The sequence below is a fragment of the Thalia democratica genome, chromosome 1 (genome assembly GCF_965202585.1).
Source record: "Thalia democratica chromosome 1, ktThaDemo2.hap1.1, whole genome shotgun sequence".
Lineage (NCBI taxonomy): Eukaryota > Metazoa > Chordata > Thaliacea > Salpida > Salpidae > Thalia > Thalia democratica.
The window spans coordinates 25,746,913-25,768,970 of record NC_139165.1 but is presented as its reverse complement, the minus strand read 5'-3'; the positions used below and the strand labels follow the sequence as shown (position 1 = coordinate 25,768,970).

General features: G+C 24.4%; 1 pseudogene; it reads left to right on the top strand.

Annotated features, from left to right (window-relative positions):
• Nucleotides 1–16,076, top strand: part of LOC145834780 (A disintegrin and metalloproteinase with thrombospondin motifs 18-like) — a 63,000-nt pseudogene extending 46,924 nt beyond the window's left edge.
• The last annotated feature ends 5,982 nt before the right edge of the window (nt 16,077–22,058 follow it).

The window sequence follows — 22,058 nt, the reverse complement described above, 5'->3', positions numbered from 1 at the left end:
TTAAATTGACACCTTTAGCTATTTAGACCAAAAAAAAATTATAGTAAAGTTTAGCAGTTAATAAAAATTTGACCTTAAACGGAAACAACTATAAAACATTAACCAACTTTTCGGTTTGTTGATATACATTTTATCTATGAACTTTTTTTAGTAACTGTTTTAATTGAACAAAATAGTATTGCAGAGTTAGATTCATGGTCAAAAAATTACAAGTTATACCATAAAATTTTGCTCAAAAAACTTGAAAACCTACACATCGACATATAAAATTTTTTTATTTACAGTATCAATAAATAGTTTTTCTAGAAATAATTAAAGCAAAAAATAAGAAAATAGTAAAACATTACAAGTACTATAGTTATTTGGCGCCTTGTTTTTATGTTACTTATGTTAAAACTCAACCTCCTAATAATATATACTCTAAAATATATTTGAGATAAGTATCGAAATTAAAGTATACATTACACCTTTTATCGACAAATTTGTTATATAAAGTCGATTTTGAACTCTTATAAAATTAGCTAAATTTATACTGTTCAATTACTGACATTTCTATATGCTTTTTTTAAAACAAAGACTAAACAACTTACTCAACTGCATTATTTTTGTTTTTTATAAAATTTAACTGAAGATCTTAAAGTTTGTAAAAATTAAGATATTACATACAAACATGTAGTTAAAGTGTAAATTATAAACGGAAACTTTGCACAATTGCTGCATAGTTGTTTTGCTGCAATCGGCTAAACTTTATACGTCATCATGAAATCTCACGTTATTCAGTTTAACTAGGTGCAAAAATATTGGGCAAAAAGCTTTTTTTAATTAGAAGTTTCCTTCGTGTGACTTTTATAAAACTTGATTGAATCTGATTAGATTATTTTCTCTTATCAGTTTAAATTTCCGGACCTTAGGCAAAGTTTTATCTTAATTACAGATTTTTAAACTCATAGATTTAATCATGACATAATTGATATAAGTCGCCAGCTTAATTAATCATTCACTGTTCTGATATAATAAACACAAGTTGAACAATTTTTTTTGTTTAATTTATAAGTCAATTTATGTTTAAAGTTTATTTTTATTTGTTACGGTTTTCATTAAAAACAAGAGCATTTAGTAAAACATACTTTAATCTTATCGTTTACCAAGGTTATTGAACGACAAAAATGCTCAAATATTTGGTCCTAGGGCATGGTGCACAAAAAATTATTTAAACATCTACCAGCTACGCAGGTTAAAAAAAAAACATCTAAAGCTCTTTTCACTAAATATTTTATAAAGATAAAGTTTCTTGATATCTAAAAGTATATAATGTATTTTATTATACTTAAGCACTTTTTAGTCTTTCTTAGATTACTAAACTTAATTTTGGATAATTTAATGTTACACTTTTATATACTAGAATAAAAAAAAAATTAGTTAAAAAAATTATTAAACTTCTAAAAAAGCTTTAAAGTTTAATACAAATTTCTTAAACTATTTTAATTACTACAGTCTAATAAATAACTTTTAACTATTTCACAATTATTAAATTTAAATTAACAAATTAACTTTGGTTTAAAGAAGTGTTACGATGTAAATGTGTAAAAGTTTAAACTTTTTTGCGGAATTATAAAGCATTTCCTTTGAAGTAGTTTATGAAAAAAAAAAACAAATTATTATAAATGACATACATAGAACAACTTTACCTCTAAGATACTTAAAACACTATTAAGAAAAGAAAAAAGTTGTCTTTTTCATTATTTACGTTTTTTATCCAGTAAATGTGTTATTAGTAAAAAAACAATTATAGAATATCAAATCTAATAATCAATATATATTATTTTTACAGATGACTATCTGTCTGTAAAAAAAAATCTTAATTGTTTCTTTGTGGTTATTTATTGTTATCATATAAAAGCATCTTTTAAATGAAAATATTTATAAAATTAAAAACCACATTAACACCAGTATTCCAAAAAATAAACACAAAACATTTATTCAAATAATTCACAAGTAGTAGAACTTAGACAAACACTACGAAGCTAACAATATAACAAAAACATTTAGCTATAAGTTTTTACAAATCAACATTAGATTATGTTTTCATTCAGCTTCTGTATGATGTTGCCGACGTGAAAAACACAAAAAAGAATATTATTTCCGCTTTAAACAAAAACATCATTAGTGCAACTTAATACTATAAAGTTTGACTTTAATTTCTGGAATTCCTCATGGTTACTCATGTGCTCAATTTTTCATTTACTAATTACTAATACGTGAATGGACTATTAAGATTAATTCGCTTTAATTATTGGATGAATTAAGAACAAACAAATTATTGTTTTCAGTAAGAAAGTATAATAGCATGTTTCATTATAAAGTTTTGTAGCCGTTTTAATAAAAGTAAATTATATTTTTGTATAACTTTTACATTGCTGCATATATTTTGATTTACAACCAACACTATTAAATTACGTTTATATCCTGTATAAATGTTTATTAAAAGTTGCTAATATAGCTTCTGTAAATGATGTCATAGCTATTTTTGCTAAAGTTATTCTTCAGAAGTCGCATCTGAAATAAATTAGGTCATTTTGACGAATTAGTCTGGAATTTTAACAAAAAATATGACGAAATTTACGTTTAATAACTCACTATGAAAAACTATATTTATTTTTCTATAACCTGTAACAGTTGCTTTATTATAGTAAGCAAAAGTATTGTTTAAGGAATAATTCACAAAAAAATGCTTTTTGTATTAAAAAAACCAATGATTTTATAAATTATACTAAAATAGACTGAGTAAATAAATATTCAAAGCATATTTTAAATAAAAAATTTAAAAAGTTTTTTTCAATCGTATTTTATTTTTACTTAAAAGATTAAATTTTCTAGAAACATGAAAAAAAAAAAAATTAAAACTAGTAACCTAAAACCAAATTGATATTAATATCAAAAATAAGTATAAATTACACCTATGTAAGGCGAAGTTTGTAGAGTCAACGACAATTGAATGACTTTTACATTTTCAAATTCTAATCAAAACGTGAAAACGTTTGTATTTTTGCGGTTATACAAACTACAAAGTATAATAAGCTTTTTTGCGTGACTAAATATTTCAAAACTTTGGTTTCCATGAAATTTATTGACATTTTTTCAATTTCAAATTAGAAGCTCACACTTTCATTAGTGCTAACAGTTTGAATGTGGATTATACAGTAAATGTAGTTGTTATTAAAGCTGTATACATTTTAAAACATTTTAATCTCATTGCCATCTGTTAGTTACAACAATCTATAAGCACAATGACGTAACAATGATGTACTTATATAACCTGATGAGTGCTGTATAAAAAACACTCGACACAAACTTTGTAGTAAACAATAAACTCGACACAAGACCTTGCTATTTGGAAAATAAAACATTTTTTTTACAATATAGATTACCTTAAACATTTTTTTTAACTTATCAGTTTAGATAAAATTAAATTATTTTATAAATTTTTGAACTTTTTTTAATTAAATCTGGTTATTTTTATACTAACGTTTGCTAATAATTCTTTTATAACTATTTTTGTTGACTTTTAATATTTCACTTACAAAAAAAGCAAGAAAAACTACATTAAAGTTGAAAAAAAAACGTAAGTTTATGAAGTCATAGTTGAAACGTTTTCGTGAAAATAAGCGTGCGTTTAGTGTTGTGATTAATAAAAATCTTTTAACTATTTGCTAACACGTGTGTTGTGTTTACAGGTTTTTTTTTTCAGTCGTTATATTTTTATTAAAACAACCACAAAAATATTCACTGATTAAAAGTTCACGCAAGATTTTAATCGTAGTTACAAAACGTCGAATTTATAAAACACAAAATGTATAATTAACTTTTTCCCTTAGTATTAGTTTTAAAACATTTTTCAGCCTACCAAAAAAATTCAATGACGTGATAATGAAGCCAACGATTTAAGATCTTTAAAAAGTCGCTTTCTGGCCTACCTGACATTTTTACCACTTAATCATTCACCTCTAAAAAGTTCAGCTTCAAAATAATTTACAATAAAAATTTAAATATGTACCAAGTACTCAATTATCAAAAAGTTTTCCAAATTCCATTGTTTAAGATGTCACTTATGTACTTCTGTCTAGTAAAGCATAAAGTCTTTTGTGTATTTGTTGGTATTGTGAATATTTGTTTATACGACTTCATGTGAGTAGGAGTTTTTGCAACATAAACAACAAAAACCAAGGGGTCACAAGTGTCGTTGAAACGACCGAGAAAGCATTTTTCTATTGTTAATTTTGAACTTGACATTAGTAGCTTATATAAGCAAATACAGAGAAAACTACCTTTCTATTCTAAACAATGATAAGCTTGATTTTACTCAGCCAAATCGCTTGTGATATCAATTCTAATTCTTTGCTAAAGTTAAAATAACAATAAAACAATTAATTCATTTATCACGTTTATAATGAAGAAATATCAACAAGTATAAATTTTAATATTAGAATTATAATAATAAGAAACATTTTCATACAAGTAATTTCTACAGTGTCTAAAATGAAAAAGCAGTTATTTGTGTTACTTTTTTTTTGCTAAACAAACTAAGCTTTAATTTAAAACTTCTGCAAATATATACTACAAACCAAACAAGTAATCATGAATTTCAAAAACATGTGATTTATGTCTATCTATCTTTTCAATATAAACTAATAACTACTCACACTTTTAAATTTTGTATGGTGATTATTTAACAACTTAAATGAGCTTGAAATATGTCTTATTATTGACCAAAAAGCTGTTCTATCTTTAAATAGCATGACCACCATCTGTTTTGGTGGATAATTGTACTAATTAGCCGTAAAATTGAACGAAACTAAACAAAGATTAAAAATTTAAACATAAAGGTACACTAGTATTAACTTCATAAAATCAAACTTTTCGTTTCCTAGTATCGTTTTCAAATGTTTTAACGGAAAAAGCCATTATAGCTATATAATAGTATACTTTTTCGGCATAAAGCTTAAGTCAGATTGTAATTGACGTATTTTATTTTTTTTTGTCTCTATCAACTAATTGTACAGTTGTAGACATTAACTTAAACTCATGTTATGCCATTTTGAACACTTAATATAATAATGAGACTATTTTATCTTTCTAATTGCTGGTCATATAACTATTCCCTAAATTATTCTATATTAAAATATTCGTTAATCAAGTGATACTTATATTTTACAACAGACCCAGTAGAAGTCAGTGAAAATATTGAAAACAAGACCCTGATATCTTTTCAAGCAAAGAAATTCGTACATCTTCACAGGAAGATCAACATGAAAAAGAAGAGAGAGGTAATTTGCAGGTCAATTTTGAGAGGAAGATCGAGTTATTATGAGAGAGACGAAAAATTAGTTATAAGAGAATTGAAACTTCGGTGGTCGCTGACAAGACCTTCATTGAAAAGCATAAAAATGTTGAAAGGAGTACAACAGTTTACTTATTGAAAATTAAGAATATAGAAAAGTTTTATTTGGATGTAAATTAAAAGGATTAAAGTTAAAAAAAAGTTTATAATAAGATACATTTAAACTAAAATCAATCTTGTAACACCATAGTATTTTGTTTAAGTAATATCGCATTTACATGACTTGCGCAAATAAAGTTATTTGAAATATTTATGAGTATTTGAATACAAACTTTCAATGACTTAACATTTCGTCATAAACATTTGCCGATTAAACCCTATGTGCGTTTCGCTGTAGCAAAATTTTACCGATTTTACGTATTACCTCACTACAAGTTATGTACTTAACTGTAAATTGTATTACTCTACTATTAGTTTACATGTTTTTTATGAATTAGACTAAAAAACATTTTAAAAGGATCCGTAAACTTAGTATTTAAATTTTCCTTGAAATATTATCAGGGTAGTGCGTAAAACTAATGTGACTTAATTGCTAACCTACTAATTTTGGCGCTAAAATCTTAAAATTAGAGTAATACATTAACCTGTACACTCAACTGTTAATCTTATAGCTTTAAAACTAATGTAAATTTTTAGAAATAAGAACTTAACTGACAACATTTTTTTAAAGAAACCAACAGACAATTGAAAGTAGAAGTTTAAATAAGAACATATCTGTAAACTTTTAAGAATTTACACAAATTAAAGCTATGCATAAACAGGTGTTAAACATGTTATTATGTTTATAATGTTACTTTTATTTAGTTTTCTTCAAAAGTTTAATAACTGTAAACATAAAAAACCTATGATTTTAATTACCAGTCGAATCTGCTAACTACGTTATAACATTAAAGGTTTTTTTATGAGCAATATCAGCTTTATAACGCATTTAATAATTATATTTACAACGCCTGTATATGCATAGCTTTAATTTGTGTAAATTCTTAAAAATTTTACAAATTTGTTCTTAGGTAAACTCAAACTTTTAGTGGTCTGTTGTTTTCCATTAAAAAATTGTTAGTTGAATTCTTACTTTTATGTATTTACATTAGTTTTCTAGTTATAGAATTAAAAGTTAAGTGTACAGTAAATAGTAGCACTACTTTAATTTTAAGATTTTAGCGCCAAAATCAGTAGATTAGCAGTTAAGTCACATTAGTTCTACTTACTAGCCTGATAATATTTCTAAGAAAATTCGTATACTAAGTTTGCAATTCTTTTTAAAGGTCCATTTTTAAGTTTTTGCAGGTGGTAACTTGTTATAAAAATAATTTAGTTGTTTTGTAACTTTTATATAAATTACAAGTTAATTGTATCTGAGCCTGCTACGGTACGTTAACTAGTAGCTGGTTTTACGACTAAGTTAATTAATTAACACTGTTATAGATCCCAAAGATATGATACTAATCTAGGCTGATTAACTTTTAAATGCTAATGGCTTTTACTGTAAAACAATTAAACTTTACTACAGCAGTTAAGTAAGTTTACAATGAAAGTTACAAAGTAAGTTAAAGCAAAAGATTAACATTTACTGAACTATAAAAACTGATTTAAAAAACTAATAAGCCGGTTATCACCAGTGCATTGATACTAAAGTCAAGTTAGTCATTAGCTTTGCAAGTGTTCAATTGATAAAAGAGAGAAATGTTAACTGCTTATAACTTGCCAACTAATTAAAAACAAACAATAAAGCCGGCAAGTCTTTGTAGATGTATAATATTTACACAGCTAACTACACAAAGTTGCCTTTGACATTTAATTTACTTCTAGTTTAATTCAGTTTAAATCAGTTTGCTTTATTTGCTTTTTAAGCCTTAATTAACCAGCATTTCAAAATTAAAAGAATGTTCCATTTAATTTTTATTTATGTTATGTGCTAAGTCAATTTAAGTATTAGCGCTAAAATTTAAAACTGGTAGTTGTAACTAAAAGGACAGTAGCGTTACATTATTTATTTTTGCAAACTTATGAAATAACAAATATATTTAGGAAGGAATATGTAAGACTTAATGTTGTGAAAGAATAGAAATTTGTGAAACAAAATATATGCTAGCTACAGAAAGTACTAAGTTTAGATACAATCTTGTAAGTTACTTAATTTAATTTTTTATGTGTTGCTGCAAATTCATACATATAATAGCTTAATTGAAACAAAAAAAAAGAAAAAAAAGATTTAAAACATAAAAAGTTTTTGAAATATAAAAAAGAAAAAAGAAATAGATAAAGTAGTTTAAACAAAATTTTGTAAATATACTCAATGTTCCTTTGTTTGTTTTTGGTGTTTTAATTTTCAGATTTACATACTTTTTTTTAAGATTAATATATAAAATAGAAAACCTTGTTTCGAAGTTTAAATTTAACATATCATTTTTGATTTTGTAGTTGTTATCCTCAAAAAACCTAGATTAAATAAAGTATTTTGTAATAGCAAACTAATGCAAACTTCTAGTAAAAGTAACCGTTTAAAACTTAATTCCCTGCAAGTAAGCTGTATTAGGAGACAAACATTAAAAGGTGTTACATAAAAAAACAAACAGTATCTGATTATAACTGCGAATCATCAATTAAAATTTTTTTTTTAATTTGTAAATTGTTATTACAAGGCGTTGTAACAATAAAAAATATACAGTAATTTAAAATAAACATTAGATTTAAGTTTACCATTAATGTTAAAATAATCTAAAATACTTGTCATAAAGAATTCAAATGCTTATTCTAAGCATTTAAAAATCGCTGTAACTTTAGTAAAACAACTGTAAAATTCAAAAAATAATAGCGTAAAATTTTTTCTCAATATAAATCATTATTTAAACTTATCCAGATGGGTGTCGGATGATTAAGGTGAATGCAGCAGAAGTTGCGGGGGCGGCATAAAATCGAGGCAGGTCAAGTGCATGTCATTGACTGCATCCGGGGATCTTTTGTTTCGTAATTACGAATGTGTGACGTCATCAAAACCTGCAACGATGCAACAATGCAACTCTGACGTAATTTGTCCTCCCCAATGGCACACCGGCCCATGGTCCAAAATTTGTAAACTTTTTGATAAAAAGTTTGTAAAACAAATTAGCTTTTGTTTTATTAACATCCTAAAATTTTATGTGTAGTTCTATGAAATAATTTTATTAGTTTAATGTGTAGTATGTCTTGATTGTACTAAACTTAAAATAATTAAGTAAAGTTCTAAGTTAAACTATTTAAGGTAAGACTTTCCTTCTTACCAAAAAGTCACGTTTTACCAAACCTTCTGATAAATTTGCGGAATAGATACGTAAAAGGTGCAACTTATTTTTGTCACTATACGTTTTTTGGTATGTATATTTATTTTTGAAACCTACAAGTGTGCGAATTTAAAGATGTCATTCAAAACTAAACGTTCTGTTTATTTTCAAAACAGATTTTACGAAACTTCTTCGGTGTTATAACTTATTTTTGTGAAGTCTTTAAAACATGTCAATCTGTGGTCTCAGTGAATTTTATGGATTAATTAAATTTTTATGACGTTTTTAATCAATTTCCTGAAAACAAACTTAATTTTTGATAACAATTTATTGTTTAATAAACTGAAATTAGATTAATCACTTTACTAATATTTAGTTATTTGTACATAACTTTAAACTTTCTTTTAATATTGAACAATTTTGTTTTTTAAACTAATCATAATTTTATACATTCTAAACTTTTGTTGTGTATAGTTAACAATTGTCTAAAGAGCTTTTTTTTTTTTTGCTTTCGTATTTATTGCTTACAGTGCTTTCTTTAGATAGCTTAATGTACGAAATTATGTATTGAACCTAAAACTAAATACAGTATTAGCCTAAAATAGTTTTAATTTATTTCTAAGTAAGATCAAATTCAAAACTAAAATTTCCTAATAAATTATACAGTTATGTTTTTGTTTAAAATATTTTTATTCAAATTTCTGAAGAAAACCTTAAATAAAATAAAAATATCTTAAAGATTTAGTTTTGCTATTCTTAAGTGAAAATAAATTCAAACTTATAAATTTTCAAAAATACAAGTTTCTTGTTTTATGAATATGTCTGTGTTATTTCGATTTGTTGTTTTCATTCTATATTTTAATTACAAGCAAATAAACTAAAAACAATTTCAAAGCATGTTTAATTTTTAATCTTAATTAAATTTGCTTGTATACCTGGTATTATGTAAAGTTTTAAGCAAATTAGAAAGTTGTAAAAGTATGGCTGGACATTTGTTAAACAATTTGTAAAATCAAAATGTAACACTAAATAAAGTGCTAGTATTCAAAGACTACAAAATGAATAACTGTTATATTTAAAATGCACATTTATATTTAGTAATGATAATAAATGATTAATTTAAACGAATAAGAAAACAATAGGAAAGTCAAAAAAAAAAAGTAGTATTTTTGATCAATGATTTAAATAAAAAAAACAATTTTACATTTGGTAACCAAGCGAAATTTTTCTAAGTCTTTATTATAATTTTAAAACTCAATATTAGTTTCTCAAATGTAATATTAGAAAGGATTAGCTTTTCTGAACTGATAAATTAAGTTGTAAAGTATATAATAATAAGTTGAATCCTATCAGACATAAATACTGATTTTAACTTGTTGAATCAAAGTTGCTTAAAAGTATTGATTACTAAAATTTATTAAATGAATAAAGCAGTAAAAATATACGAAAATATATTTGCAAAAGATGAATTCAAACGATTTATAACCATTTGTGCTTCTATAAAATATGTTTTACGAAATACAAATACTTTAAACTATAATTTTTAGCATTGTTATAAGTTTAGTTTATTCTGAAAATAACTTTTTTTAAGTATTTTGACAAATTTAAACATACTTGTAATTCAGTAGTAAAATACTAGATTTTTATCCTCGAAGCTTTATAAGTCTTAATAATCTTACCATCCTTAGCGAAAATTTTGCCACGCGACTATTTAGCAAAATTATATGCTGCATACTGATTTAAGTATTTTAGAGTAGTTAACCATATATAACAAGCTTATAGAAGTTTATTATTTAATGATTATTTTATTTTTTTTAAAGAAAAAGTAATTTTTATTCTACATACTTTCATTTCTCTCTTTTAATTATAAACAAAATATTATATGTGCTTATTTTTTGGTCCTTAAAACCTTAAAGGCTCACATTATAACTGTTTTATGTTTGATAAACCAAATCACTTCTTTTATGGTTTAGTTTAAACTATCTAACATGAAAGTAGTATGGTAACCTGTCGCTTATTTACGCACATTGTGTCTACAGAAAGAAAGAAATGCGTAAAGATATAAGATATCGTAAAGATACGAGAGGTACCAAAAACTTACTATAATTGCTGTTTTTTGATATTGCTTCTAGTTAAAAGCAGATTGGAGACTTTCCCACTTTTAACAATTTGTTTACTTTATTTATAAATATGAAAACAAAAGATAAAACTATACATATATTATAAAAAAAGGATTTAATTTATTTAAAACAATAATACTCATTGAAAAATTTTACTAAATTTAATAATAAGTAGATTTTATCTTTTTCAAATGTGACTTATTTGATGCTTAACATTTTTATTCTATTCTACAATGCAAATTCAATTTATAATTAGGGCAAAAGTGCTGTAATATTTATTTGGGTTTTGAACTCTTATTACTTTTTCATCATTTTACACAGTCATATTTCTTTTAGAATTTTAATTTAATCTTTTATTGTTAACAAAATTTCTGATATACTGAGGTATAACTAAATGTTTATCAATCAGTCAACAAACATAAGTTTACAAAATCTAAAGATATAGAGAGGTGAGTTGGTATTATAATATATTTTAAAATAAAAATGTACAATAAACCTAATTTTTGCCAAAAAAAGAAAAACTTTAGAATTTTAAAATGCGTACCAAACGAGAGTGCGTAACATCATGAGTGCGTAACGTCACGAGTGCGTAAAGATACGAGAGGTTACTGTACATGTTAATTTTTGTGCTTGTAACCTTAGGGTTAAATTGCTTTAACAAGTCAATACTTGATGGGAAAATAAAACAATTTTCATTTGCCATGATGAACACTTAAATTAATGAAATAAAAGTTTCTTTACTTGAAACTAAATATACTTACTGTTATTGTTAATTAAACTCGAAACTTCTTTGATGTCAGTACTTATTACAATCATCTTTTTGTTAGCTTTGATAACTAAATAAATTAACAATTTTGATATTAAAAACGTAAATTAAAAAAATAGAAAATCAACTGTCATTACTTTTAAGATATTATTAATTATAGTTTTGTAGTTATCAGTCAAAAGTTCAAGTTATAAAAGCAAGATAAAATTGTTTATAGACATGACAGATTATTATATTCATGTTTTATGTTATACTTTAGTGTAAAAAAATATGCTCTTTAATGTTTGAATTTATGTTTAGTATGCACATTTTATTAGTGTTAAAATAATTTGAAAAAAATAATTTCAACATCATTACTTAATTTAATCACGTTTTCAAGCGTATTTAGTCTATAGGGTTAAAACATCAAAGAACATTTTCAAGTTTTCACGTTTTAAAATACAAATCGTGATAATTTAATTTTTGTGTGTAAACCTTGATCAAAGATTTATAAATAGTAAAATAAACACAGTCTAATTACTAAAACATAATCATATTTAGTTAGCTGTATCATTGTCACGTCAAAATAAATAAAAAAGGTTTACCTAGGTTTGTTTTACTAGTGCTTATTTTATTAAAGTTTTTTTTTTAATTTAACGTTATAAATTTTAAAACATTTAAATGTTTTGAAGCAGTAAAAATAAGAAACTATTATAAATAATTTAAATTAAGTTTGCTCAAAAACAAATTTTGCAACAACTGATTAATATATAAACATTGTTCAAAGTTTCATTAAGTTAAAAGAATTTCATTAAAACAATATCTCTCTTTTAAGATTACAAGTAATAAATTATTTATGTAAAAAGAAAATTAGATATTGTTTCTTATAACATTTATCTTAAGCTTTAAAACTTGATGAATTAAAAATCTTGTTGTATTTTAAGGATTGCGATGGTATATATTATATAGCTTTTTTTCAAAAGTTTTTAAGTTAAATTTATGAGCTTTTCAAATTTTATTTGAACATAGCTTTACTTTTCAAAACCAGTTGTACTTTTTTAAAAGTTGATTTAAAGTTTTATTACGTCAAAAAAACCAAAACTAGTCAACATATGGTTTATAAAATTCCTACAACAATTGAGTAGTTATAAAGTTATTATTAAGTCGTCGGTAATATAAATTATTAAAATGTACACTATTGATTAAAAGTTCTAGTATTAGTAAAACATGCAAAACTTAAAAAAAAACAAAAAGCCTGTCAGTTATTTACGTTATCTACAATATTAAAAATGACGATTATGTTATTTTCAAAAACAGTTTTTTTCATGTGTTGTTTTGTGCGGAAACATACCACAATAAGATTACACCCGATATGAACAATTAAATATGAAAAAAATCCAAATAAAATATACATAATGAGAAATAACTTTTACTTTTTTTTACGATCAATCGTTATGTCAGTATAAAATCCAAGTCTTATTTCCTATTTAAGTCATGCATCAATCAAAGCAAATCAAATAAATAAATTTTCCTCAAATTGTGGTTTTACACTTTCCATATTATTAAGCTATTTCTATATTTGAAAAATGACATAATGTGTTTTAATTTTAAGTTCATGACCTTTAATTTAATTTGTATTTTTTTTTATTATTTTAGTTTAACTTGTTTTTGAAAATTTTTAATATCTGAAGACAATTTAACTTTAACTATTTTCAAATTATTTTTGGAGATAAAATTTTATCAACAATTAGTAATAAGGCATTAATACATTAACAATTTAACAGTAAATAACTACTACTTCGACTAATATTTCTAAGTATTTTATAACATCGAGTACAAAGCATATGCAAACCTACATTTTTCGCTTATCCAAATAATATTACATTAACATAATATACAATAATATGTGTATAGATTTGTAAACAAACTGTGACTTCAATTTAAGTTCGTGAAAAATTCGACTAAAAATTGTAAATAAGTTTCTTTAAATATAGAGTTTTAAATACGATAGAAGTGTAGTATGAGAGAATTGAAAAGAGAAAAAGTTGCTATTGCTGAAGCTTCAATACTTTGCAAGTAAATTAAAAACTGCATTTTTTAATTTAAAATTTAAAATTATTTAAATTAAAAGTAACATAAAACAAACAAAGCGCCAAATTTTTAGTACTTATATAACATTGATATGTTAGCTTTTACCTTTAAATTATTGTTTTCTCCAACATAGAATTCAGTTATTTTTTTTAATTTTAATTTTTCTTTATTTGATGTTTATCTACCTACCGTGATCAATAAAAATATTTTAGTTTACACTTTTAGCAACTTAGACAAAAAAAAAATTGTGATAAAAGTGGGCAGTTAATGAAAATTTGACACTAAACGTAATCTTAAAGACATTTACCAATTTTTTAGTTTGTTGATAAACATTTTATCTAAGATTTTTTTTAGTAACGGTTTTAATAAAACAAAATAATTTTGCTAAGTTAGATTCATGGCCAAAGAACAACAAATAACACTATAAAACTTGGCACAAAAAACTCAGAAAAAATACACATCGACAATTAGAAAGTTTTTTTTTACAATATCAATAGATATTTTTTGAAGTTATTATCAAATACCTAAAGTATAAAAAAAAGTAAAATACTACTAGTACTATATTTATTTAATACCTCGATATCAGTTCACTTATTTTAAACTTCAATTTCTTAATAATATTTGAGATAAGTATCGAAATTAGAGTATGCAAAAAGCCCTTTTATCGACAACTTTGTTATATAAAGTCAGTTTTGAACTCTTATGAAATTAGCTAAACTTATATTATTCAGTTAATGATACTACTACGTGCTTCTTTTTAAAATAAAAACTTAACTATTTACTTAACTGTATTCCTTTTTTTAAAAAAATTAACACTAGATCTTAAAGTTGTTAAAAATTAAGATGTAATATACAAACATGTAGTGAAAGTGTAAATTGTAAGCGAAAACTTTGCACAATTATTGCATAATATTTGCTGCAATCGGCTAAACTTTATACGTCATAATAAAATTTCACCTTATTCGGTTTAACCATGTGCAAAAATGTTGGGCAAAAGTTTTTTTAATTAGAAGTTTCCTTCGTGTGACTTTTATAAAACCTGGTTGAATTTGATTAGATTATTTTCTCTTATCAGTTTAAATTTCCGGACCTTAGGCAAAGTTATATCTTAATCAAATATTTTTAAATTATAGATTTAATCATGACATAATTGATTTAAGTCGCCGGCTTAATTAAACATTTTATGTTCGTGATACAATAAGCACAATTTAGACAATTTTTTAGTTCAATTTCTAAGTAACTTTATGTTTGAAGTTTAATTTCATTTGCTGCGATTTTCATTAAAAACACGAGTATTAAGTAAAATATACTTTTATTTTACCGTTTAACCAAGGTTATTTCACAACAAAAAATGTCCAAAATATTTGGCCCTAGGGCATGGTGCACGAAAAAACATTTTAATAAAACAAACAGCTAAAGTTCTTTTCACCTAATATTTTATAAAAACAAGGTTTCTTGATATCTAAAAGTATATAGTGTACTTTAGTATACTTAAGCACTTTTTTAGTTTTTATAAGATTTTTTAACATTAGTTTTAGATAACTTAATGGTACACGTTTTCTGTACTAGAACTTTAAAAAAAAAGTTTAGTTAAGAAAATTATGAAACTTCTAATAAAATTTATTACAACCTTCTTAAATTGTTTTAGTTGTTACAGTCTAATAAATAACTGTTTGTAATCATCTATTTGATAAAATCATAAGATTTAATAACAAATTACCTTTGATTTAAAGAAGTGTTATGATGTAAGTGTGTAAAAGTTTAAACTGATTCGCGTAATTATAAAGAATTTCCTTTGAAGTAGTCAGTTATGTAGAAAACAAATTCTTATAAATGATATACATAGAACAGTTTTACCTTTAAAATGTTTAAAAACTCTATTTAGAAAAGATAAATGCTGATTTTCTAATGAAAAATAGCTGAACGTTTTTTATTTAGTAAATGTGTTTTGACTAAAAAGAAAATCAATGATAGTATATTAAATCTAACAATCAATATAATTTTTTTTTACAGATGACTATCTGTCTGCAAAAAATAAGCCATCATAATTGTTTCTTTGTGATTATTTGTTGTCATCATATAAAAGCATCTTTTAGATGAAAAAACTTAAAAAATTAAAAACCACATTAACACCAGTATCTCAAAAAAATAAACACAAAATATTTTATTAAACTTATTCACAAGCAGTGTAACTTAGACTAACGCTACGAAGCTAAAAATATAACAAAAATGTTTAGCTATTAGTTTTTAACAAAGCAACAAGTAAATATGTTTTCATTTAGCTTCTGTCTGATGTTGCCGACGTTAAAAGCACAAAAAAAAAATCTGCTTCATACAAAAACATCATTGGTGCAACTCAATACTACAAAGTTCAAGTATTTACTGAAATTCCTCATGGCTACTCACGTGCTCAATTTTTTATTGACATCACATGTTCTCATTTACTAATTGCTAACTCGTGATTTCACTATTAATATAAATTCACTTTAATTATTAAATAAATTAAGAAAACACAAGTTATTGTTTTCAGTAAGAAAGTATAGCATGTTTTACTATAAAGTTTAGTAGCCGTTTTAGTAAATGTAAATTATATTTTTGGATAACTTCTACATTGTTGGATATCTGATTTACTACCAACACTATTAAATTACTTTTATTTTCTGTATAAATGTTTATGAAAAGTTGCTAATATAGCTTCTGTAAATGATATCATAACTATTTTTGCTAATATTATTCTCAAGAAGTCGCATCTGAAATAAATTAGGTCATTTTGACGGAATAGTCTGGAATTTTAACAGAAAATATGACGAAATGTACGTTTAATAACTCACTATGCAAAACTATGTTTATTTTTTTCCTAACCTGTAACAGTTGCTTTATTATAGTAAGCAAGAATATAATTTCGATTAATTCAAAAAAAATGCTTATTGTTTAAAAAAAACAATCTTTTTATAAATTGTTCTAAAATAGACTGAGTAAATAAAAACTCAAAGCCCGTTTTAAATAAAAAGATTAAATAAAGTTGTTTTCAATCAAATTTTATTTTTACTTAAAAGATTAAATTTTCCAGAAACATGAAAGAAAATATTATATAGCTGTTACCTAAAACCAGTCTGATATTGATATCAAAAATAAGAATAAAGTAGACCTATGTAAGGCGACATTTATACTGTCAATGACAATTGAATGACTTTTAAATTTTCAATTTCTAATCAAAACGTAGACACGTTTGTATTTTTGCGGTTATACAAAGCATTAAAAAGCTTTTTGCGTGACTAAATATTTCAAAACTTTGTTGTCCATGAGATTTTAAATTTAAAAACTCTCACTTTCAAAAACGCTTATAATAAGTTCGAATGATGATTATACGGTAAATGTAGTTGTAATTAAATTTGTATACGTTTATAACAATGCTAAACTAATTGCCATTCGACAACGATTATGACGTAACAATGCTGCAATTATGTTAGTAGATTAGTGCCTTTATGATGATCACTTGACACATACTTTGTAGTAAACAAAAAACTCGATACAACAGTCTGTTTCTGAAAAAAAAAGTTGCACTATAGAAAAACTTAAACTTTTTTTAATTCATCAATTTACTTTAAATTAATTTTTTCTTTAGTTATTGTACTGGTTTTATAGTAAACTAGATAATATCTACACTAAAAATTGCTCATAATTCTTCTAAACGTATTTCTTTTAATTAAAAAAAACTTTTTACAAAATAGGAAGAAAAACTGGAGTAACTTGGCAAAGGAAAAAGACGTAGGTTTATGACGACATTATTTAAAAGTTTTCGTGGAAATTTTGGCGTGTGTTTAGTGTTGTGGTTAATAGAATATCTTTTAATCATTTGCCAACACGTGTGTTGTCTTTAAAGTTTTTTTAAGTCGTTATATTTTATATTAAAGTAACCTCAAAAATATTCACTGGTTAATAGTTCACGGAAAATTTATTATAGTTATAAAACGTTGAGTTTATAAAACAAAAAATGTATATTTAGCTTTTTCCCTTAGTATTAGTTTTTAAATACCTTCCAACCTAACAAAAAAAAAATCAATGACGTGATAATGCAGCCAACGATTTAAGATCTTTGAAAAGCCGCTTTCTGGCCTATTTGACATGTTTATCACTTCACATCCTCAAAAAGTTCAACTTTATAAGTTATTTCCACTAAAAATTTCAATTTGTACCAAGCACTCCATCATAAAAAGTTTTTAGTTTTCCATTGTTTATAGATGTCACTTATGTACTTCTGCCTAATAAAGCATAAATACTATTGTGCTTTTGTTGTTATTGTGATTAATTGCTTATATAATTTCATGTGAGTAGAAGTTTCTGCAACATAAACAACAAAACCAAGGGGTCTAAAGTGTTGTTGAAACGAGCTAGAAAACATTTTCCTATTTTTAATTGTGAACTTGATTAGTTAATAGTTTATATAAGCTAATGCAGAGAAAACTACATATCCATTATAAACAATGATAACACGATTTTGCATAATAAATCGCTGTGATCCAATTTAAACTCTGTTGTTAATTTTTCGCAACAAAATAATGTTTTGTATTTATTGATTACCACTCTAACAACAAACTTATTTCAAAAAAGTGCTAGTATACTAAAATGAATTTAAAGTTTTAGATTTATAATTTTCTACTCCATTTTTTGTACACCAAACTTTTCGAGTTATTTTGTGCACATTCCCATTATTCTTTTTTTTGATAACTAGATCTATGTAAGATATTTGTAATGAAAAGTGCACAGTTGCACATGATGAATGTTTGTACTAGCGGTTAAATTATTTAACTGATTCAAGAATTTTAAAAACATCAACTCAAACACAAAAGTATTACATAACTTGGAATACTAATAAAACTAAATCATTCATTTCTCATTATACTTTTAAGTACTTTCACGGAAAGTTCCATCTTTATTACATAACTTTTGAAATTTTCTTAGGATAGTATGCCAGATGAATGAATATAAATCTAGTAAGCTTCTTTAAACTTTAAGACTTTTACTTGAACTAGCATAGCAAACCACAAACTAGAAACTTATCTTTTTTTTATAATACTTTACTAACAAAATCACTTTAGCTTTATGATGAATTAGATTAAAAAATTGTTTTTGGAACAAAACTTCTTTTTTGAATTTTTCTGAGAAACATTTTCACATAATTAAGAACAATGGAAATACTTAAAGTAATTTAATCTGGTAACCAACTAAGTTTTGGCGCCAAATGTTAAAGTGCGTAAGTTTAAAGCAACTTTTCAATCAGCTAAAGAATAATATCGGAAATTTTACTACTCGCTTGCAAATATTATTTTTTTTTGATTTTGTTTAAATTTAAAAGAAGATTACTTTCGTAAACTAAAAAATTATGAGAATAGCAATGTACTATAACTTTTTAACTGTAGAATGAATCAATCATTTATATTCTAAACAGTCATACTTAACTCTTTTGCGACACTAAACGATTAAAGAATAGTACACGTCAATTATCTTATATATTTTATATGAGGACTATAAATGGATGAATAATTCTGGCAATTTTGTTTGTAGTTGATTAGATATTTTTTTTATTTGTTTTAACTCTTCAATTCGAAAAAGATAAACCGAAAAAAACTAATAAAAATAATAAACTTACAAACTCAAAAATTATTAAAAGATATTCTTGTCATAATGTAAACAATCTATGAACATTTTTTTTTTGTAAATAGAAGTAGAGTTGGTATAGTTTTTACAAACCGCGATAGAACGTATATACTAGTTGCTAAAATTAACAAGTTTAAAAAAAAGTTTTTACATGTAATTGGCTGTTTTGATTTGCAGTTAAGATCGTATTATCGATTCTGCTTAAAAATGATTATTAGGCAATAACGTTATTGATAAACGACCTGGACCACCGTTTACAGGTTATCATTTAGATATTGATTCAGTAAATTCCTGAAACATTATTACACTACAAACTTCTATCAAACTATAAACATTTTAAAATTGTAATTATTAAAATATAAACAATGTTTCGCAGGTTGTTATAAAAAACAAATTGTGAAATAAAGTTATATGTATATAATATAGAAATTCTATCTTAAGATTAAGAAAAAGACTTTTACCGAAGTATTATTTAGTAAGTTATTATGTTTTGTATTGGGTATAAATGTTAGATTCTGATCTTTATTTAGTATATTATGTCAATGTCGTCATAATTACAATTACTACCTTTTGTTTTTTCGCTTTTTGTTTTGAAATTTAAGCCTTGTTTAAACTTATATAGTGTGTATGACAAATGAACTTGTTAAAACTGGTCTATTAAGGTTCATTAAAACATTTTTTTGTACATGCTATAAATTAACAGTTAGATCAGGGGTCGGCAAACTGCGGCCCGCGGGCCAAATGCGGCCCTCTAACTCAAAATCTGCGGCCCGCGACCTCCTTTTCAGCAAAATATACATATTTCAAAAACAATAAAAATTATGTTTTTTGTGAAAAAAACTTACATCAGGCTCTTAATTCAATAAATACTCTTTATTAATAGTCTAATATCAATTAACTTGTTATATTTTTGATGTTAAATAATATTTTTCTACTGATTACTAGAATATTTTTTAGATAAGTGCGGCCCTCAAAGATTTTTTCTAAATAATCCGGCCCGCGAGAAATTTTTTCTAAGAAAATTGGCCCGCGAGTCACATAAGGCTGCCGACCCCTGAGTTAGATTCTTGCGTTAGTGTTTTGTATTCCATTTTGATAAGTAAATCATCGAAAAATAATTCTTATGATAGTTAAAAAAACATAGTTGCTTTTTTAAATTGCATAAAAAATATATGTTTTGGCGGTTAATTGAACTAACCAGCGTAAAATTGAAAAAAAAAACTGTGCACAACAGGCAATTACATGATTTATAATTTTATGAGTATCTTAAAAATTCTAAAACGAAATGAACATAATTATTGATACTTATTTAGCTAAGTTCGTTGCAGAATCGCTTATAAGTTGGAATTGCAAAACTCTATAAAATATTGAAATTTTAAGGACTATTTTTGTGTGTTCTTTTATTTTTGTAGTATATTAGTGAAATAGTTTCATAGTTTAAATACTTTAATGCTGAAGTATCAATTTATAAAAAAAATAAAACATCCTTTCCATTACAAATCTGCACTTTAATATACAAACATACTATCGCTAAAAACATATTTAACTTTTTATTACTATGTTTGAAATTAACTAAAACGAGTGTACTTTACAAACCAGTGTAACTATATTTATCTTTCTAACGTATGAAAACCTGTATTAATAGACGTTCAAACATTAACTAGTTCACATTAAAACAATGCATTAAAAATATATTGACAGCTTAATAAGTTATTGACTTCTTATACTTAAGTTTATCAAAGAAGTTTTATAAGTTTTATATTTTAGAGTTAAGGGTTCAAACGGTAGTTTTTGGAACAAATACTTTTGTAAAATGTCTACTTTTTTTCAAAATGTTTAATAGTTTAATTTTAATCAATTTTTATTAGTTGCTACTAAAACAGGTTGTAGAAATTTACTTTGCAACACAACTATTTTAAGCAATGAATTTTTGATAAAATAGTAATAATAATTATTTTGGTATAAAGTTATAATAAAAATTAATACATTTTTTAAAGTTTTTAATTAAAATTCAATGTTTTTACAATTTTTGTTAAATCTTTGTTCTAAAACCGACTTGTTTATTTTTATCTACGCTAAACTTGTCCCAATTAACATAGTATCTAAAAGTTCATCGCACTAAGTTTAAATTAAACTGTGAACTTAAAGTGAATTACAAATTTATAAAACCAAGCCATTGTAAAACTTGAATTATACTAACAGTTTCATTAGAAGTAAATAAATGCTAATGTATAAAAAACACTAATAACATTTTTATTTCTCGAAATAGACTTCAAATTCTAAAGTTGTATGTTATAATTTAGTTAATTTATAATTTAGTTGTCAAAAATTTTAGTGCTATTTACACTTTAATTTAATTTTCATTTATAGCTTTAATTTTTGAAGATAACATTAACAACAATAGCTTATCGACTTCCTCCAATAATTTGCTTTAAAAATAATTTCATTAATAAATTTTATCAACGTTAATTTAGTTCAGACTTTTGTTTCTGTACTTATAAATTTAAAATGTTTACAAAAACAAAGTTATTCTAAAACGAATAGAAAACTAAATAGGACGAAAAAGTCTACAAGCATACTAATTTATTGATGATTTCTATAAACATCTAAAAAAAAGTACAAACAAAATCAAAATACCAAAGCATACACCTTGTCATTTTGCTTTACAGTAAACATCATACAATTCAAAATCAGCTTGGTAATACTAATAAAAACGAACACCGTTTTGTGTTGAAGAAAATAGCTACTTAAAACATTTCAATTGTCTTATTTATTTTAAATGCTTG